A 5,134-nucleotide genomic window follows, 5' to 3' on the forward strand; every position below is an offset into this window, starting at 1 on the left:
GACGGATTATTTTTATAAGCATACCAAATTTACAGACTCAAATGAATATTGAACTTTACACTATTAACTTTGAAAGAAAAGGTCTTACTGTAATAAAGCTTGCCTTGTTGAAAACATTTTTTTCTTTTCATTTCGAATTTCAGCTCAGAGAAGTTTTCAAGATATATATAAAATATCTTCATTTGCGGACAAATATTAACAAAAAATTATATTACCCAGTTTGATAATGCAGACTTTTCCCACAATTCCTTTGGCATGTTTCTAGAAATCAAATCTATCTTCTAATTACAAAAGTATGTAAATATTGAAGGCATTTCTAAGCTTAATTTGAAGAATTTTTTTTTGCTGAGGAAGATTTGCCCTGAGCTAACATCTGTGCCAATCTTCCTCTATTGTTTTTTAGTATGTGGGCCACCAGCACAGCATGGCGGCTAACAGAGTGGTGTAGGTCAACTCCCAGGAACTGAGCCTGGGCCACTGAAGTGGAGCATGCTGAACTTAACCACTAGGCCACTGGGGCTGGCCCTGAAGACATTTTTAAAATGAATATTCCTCAAATAGTTTGAACAGTGACAGGAACATCAATAGAAGCTCATAGACTCCTAGGTAATTACTTTGAAAAGAGAGCATTCAAAATATATTTGAAAAATATCAGTCATGGTATTTTATATTTATACTCCAGTAATAATTTACTAATTGAATAATTTCATACATACTTATGGATCTAGTGGTAGGGATTGATTTGAATCAAAAGCCTCAATATATTAATAGCATTAGATGAAGTAATGCCACTTTGAGTTCATATCTCATGTCTATATATAAACAAAATCTTAACTATAGAAAAGTATTATGTACTACTATTATTGTATTTATGGAATTACTTACAACTGCACACAATTGCCAGCAATTTGATGAAATATGAAATGTTTGCTACCAATTTGTGAACATCTTATGTTGTTACAAAAGAGAAAATGACGCATAGCCGAATGGCAGGAAATGCATGAAACAATTAAAGGGTGGTTGGTTTAGGTGATAGATTTATGGATAACTTTCCTTTTAATTTCTTTTCTTTCCTTTCCTTATTTTTTCCATATCTTCAAATCTTTCAACACAGTCCAACATCATGTGTTACTAAAATGACAACATATTATATTCAATATCTGAATAAAAATAAAGGTGGTATAATTACACAAGGCTGTGAAGACCAGGAGGTGGGAGAATTGAGGGCCATTCAGAGGTTGCCTACCACTGTCTGCCTTTTGGCCCCTGTGATTTATGTCCTTCCTATATGCAAAATACACTTGCCCCCTTCGAAGGTTTTCGAAAAGCATCTGCTTGGGGCCAGCCCGGTGGCGTAGCGGTTAAGCGTGCGTGCCCCGCTGTAGTGGCCCGGGGTTCGCAGGTTCAGATCCTGGGCGGGCACCGATGCACTGCTTGGCAAGCCATGCTGTGGCGGCGACCCGCGTCAAGTAGAGGAAGATGGGCATGGATGTTAGCCCAGGGCCAGTCTTCCTCAGCAAAAAGAGGAAGATTGGCATCACATGTTAGCTCAGGGCTAATCTTCCTCACAAAAAAAGTTTAAAAAAAGCATCTGCTTAATATCCAGAATCTCATTTCTTATATGAAGTCCAGTTGTGAATGAGGCTCCCTGGCTCCTTAAGTACTGCTTGAATATTGTTCCACTTGATTTCTACCTGTGAAATTAAGGAGGCAAGTTACCTGCCTTCTCATGTAGTCAATAGAATATGATGGGGTCGACATAGGATAGCTGTTAAAGACATTCTTGTTTAAAAATGGGAGTAATTGGAGGAACAAAGCAATCACTGGCCCATACCAATTCTGCTATCCAGTCAGGAAAATGCAGGATGCTTCTTGAATAGATTGCAGGTCCCTGGAATCATTCTCCACTGCTTTCATGTCATCCTTTGGAATCTTAGTTCTGCCCTCTGAATTTTCCTTCCTTTTCCATGCTTCCTTTGGCTTGTGTTTACTGCTGAACAGCAGCTTCAGCCTACTTCCTGACAGTGTAATTCAGAGGGGTCCAGAGGACTCTCTTTCTTCCGTACTGTTTCTGTCTCCCTCAGTAAATGCTGGTACTATTTCTGCATGTGTAAGTCTTTAAAGAAATTTGTGGATCTGTTGTGAATTTTCTTGGGGACTACTGAATTATATAAAGGCCTCAACTGCAGATCTTTTTGAGGTAAGCCTCTCTCCACCCTGGCCCTCTGCTGAGCGACAATGCCCTTATCTTTCCTAGAAGCCCTGCTGTTTGGTTGAGAGAATTTATGATGAATACTTTTAAAATCCTTAAAGGATTTTTGTCTTTGGCTTCATCTTTGCTCCATGTTTTTCTTGCAGGGCCCTGGATTTGAACTTGGCTTGGAAGTCATTGTTTTATTCTGGTATCAAATACCATCTGAAGGGGCTGGGGATTTTCAAAACTATTGAGTCTGACTACTTTTATTTAATAGTTCTTTCTTCAATTTATCTGTCTCCTCTGAACATTTTACTATAAGAAGCAAGAAAAATTCAGGTGACGTCTTCAAGACTTTGGTTAAGATATTAGATAGACACACCCAGTTCGTTTAGGTGCATTTGCTGTACTCCATTTGAATGTTATTCCCCTGCATAACAAGAATCCCCTTTCTTACCACTTCAGTAAAGTATGTGTCACTGCCCTGTAAGCCCTCACCAGCAACTTCTTCAAGTCTCACATTCCATGGCATGTTCTAGGCATTTTGACTTTTTACAAACATTTTCCTGAAAACTCATTGCTCAGTCCCAAAGCCACTTCCATATTTTAGGTGGTGGTCACTGCTACTTAGTGAGACCAAAATCTGTATTGGTTGTTTGTAATTACATAACAAATTACCAGAAAGCCTTTGATATCTTACAACATCTACGAGATACAGTCAAGATTCCAGGTACAGCTTAGCTGGATGCCTTTGCCATAGTTCACTTATGCAGTTACAGGTAAGTTGTATCCTGGGTCTGTGGTTTCATCTGGAGATTCAATTGTGGAGGTGGGTGGTAGTCCAAGTCCATGTTCATTCTGGTGTTTTTGGCAGGCCTTGTTCCCTCACTACATGGGCTTCTTGACTTGGATGCCTCATGACATGGAATCTGACTTCCCCTGGGGTAAGCAAGCTAAGAAAAAGCAAGAGACCATTCAACGACACTATTGTGCACCCAAGATGGAAGCCACAGTCCAGTTTCAGAAGTGATATCCTGTCCTTTCTGCCATATTCTAGCTGTTAGAAGTAAGTTAATAAGTTCATTTCATATGCAAGAAAACAGAAAAGAGGGGCTGGCCTGGTGGCACAGCAGTTAAGTGCACCTGCTCTGCTTCGGCAGCCTGGGGTTTGCAGTTTCATATCCCAGACGGGGACTGACACCCAGCTTGGCAAGCCATGCTGTGGCGGCGTCCCGTGTAAAGTAGAGGAAGATGGGCATGGATGTTAGCCCAGGGCCAATCTTCCTCAGCAAAAAAGAGGAGAATTGACAGTGGATGTTAGCTCAGGGCTGATCTTCCTCACTAAAAAAAGAAAAAAGAAAAGAGAAAGGATGCTAGTAGGTTGATATCATTCAAGCCTTTCTTAGAGTTTGACTACGTTTTCAACCCTTCCACCTAATTAATTCGCTTCTTGTTCTTCATGTGTGTGAGACATATCCTGATTCACTCTAATGCAGTTCAGAAACATTGGAGCTTGCCCCTAGAAACAACCAGTAAAAACGCCAATGTATACCGTAAATTTACACCATGAACCGCTCACCAACATGCGCAATTAAAATGGAAGATACAAGCAGAAAATCCAAAACCAGCTTATAAGAATTTTTTGATACCATGTTACCTCAAATATAGTTTTTATGATCAAAATTGTTAATGTCAACTATCTCGGGTTCTTTTGAGAAATAAATGAGCTAATTAATATAAATAACATAATATAATGACCACCAAATATTAGTGCTTAATAAATACTAACCATTGCTACTACTATTACAGTCATGCACCACATAATGACATTTCTGTCAATGACAGACTGCACATATAACAGTGATCCCATAAGATTAGTACTATATAGCCTATGTGTGCAGAAGGCTATACCATTGAGATTTGTATAAGTATGCTATGTGATGTTCACATGACAACAAAATCACGGAATGATGCATTTCTCAACATATCCCCATCATTAAGCAATGCATGACTATTATTATCATTGTTATCATTATTGAATAAATATATGCATTATTTTTAGAAATACAAGAAGTCTTTTTGAAATAGTTGTTGAATGAATAGGTTTAGCTCTTTTAATAGATTTTTCTTTTATTTTTCTGCAACTCAGGGCTACAAAATATATGGTTAATAAATCATATTCAAACAGATATTACCTTCTGCAATTTAAGACAAATAAATATCTATGGCTTATGCCTGAATTCTTCAAACACAAGCAAAGAACATTTTGCTACCATCTCGAGAACTCATAACTAAGTTTTTAAAAAAAATTATTGAAGCATAACATGCATAGTGTAAATATAAAAACCACATATATTGGGGGTACTCACATACAGCTTGCTGAATTTTCACAAACTACTGATGTAAACAGTACACAAATTTAGAAACATTATCAGTAATCCAGAATTTCCTTGAGCTCTTTTCTGGTCTCCACATCCTCACAAGGGTAACCACTATTTGAGTTTTTAAACTATAGACTTATTTTGCCTACTTTTGAACTTTATATAAATTTCTACATTTTAGTGTTTGAGTTATTTTGCCTTGTTACATTTGTGAGATCTATCAATTCTGTTGTCTACATTTATAGGTCCTTCATTTTCAGTGCTGCATAATATTCCACTGTGTGATCATACCATAATTTATCCATTCTATTGTTGACTGGAATTTTTTCAGTTTTTGACTATTATAAATAATATTGTGATGAACCTTCTCATGCATATTTTTTGGTAAACATAGTTTGCACTACTTTTTGGGTATATACCAGATGTGGAGTTATTGGGTCATAGATTGTGCGTGTATTATGTGTTAGTAGATAGTAGCAAAGAGTGTGTGAATGTGTCTGAGAGTTTCCACCAGCAATTTATGATTGTTTTGTTTGCTCTCCATCCTTGAAAACACTTA

General features: G+C 37.5%; 1 long non-coding RNA gene across 1 annotated transcript; it reads left to right on the top strand.

Annotated features, from left to right (window-relative positions):
• The first annotated feature begins 2,290 nt into the window (after positions 1–2,290).
• LOC131418921 (uncharacterized) lies at positions 2,291–4,887 on the top strand. The gene is made up of 3 exons (XR_009223074.1): positions 2,291–2,973; positions 3,069–3,260; positions 4,821–4,887. It is a non-coding gene; the product is annotated as an uncharacterized LOC131418921 (long non-coding RNA).
• Positions 4,888–5,134: the final 247 nt, after the last annotated feature.

Source organism: Diceros bicornis, chromosome 20 (genome assembly GCF_020826845.1).
Source record: "Diceros bicornis minor isolate mBicDic1 chromosome 20, mDicBic1.mat.cur, whole genome shotgun sequence".
In the NCBI taxonomy this organism is placed as follows: Eukaryota; Metazoa; Chordata; class Mammalia; order Perissodactyla; family Rhinocerotidae; genus Diceros; species Diceros bicornis.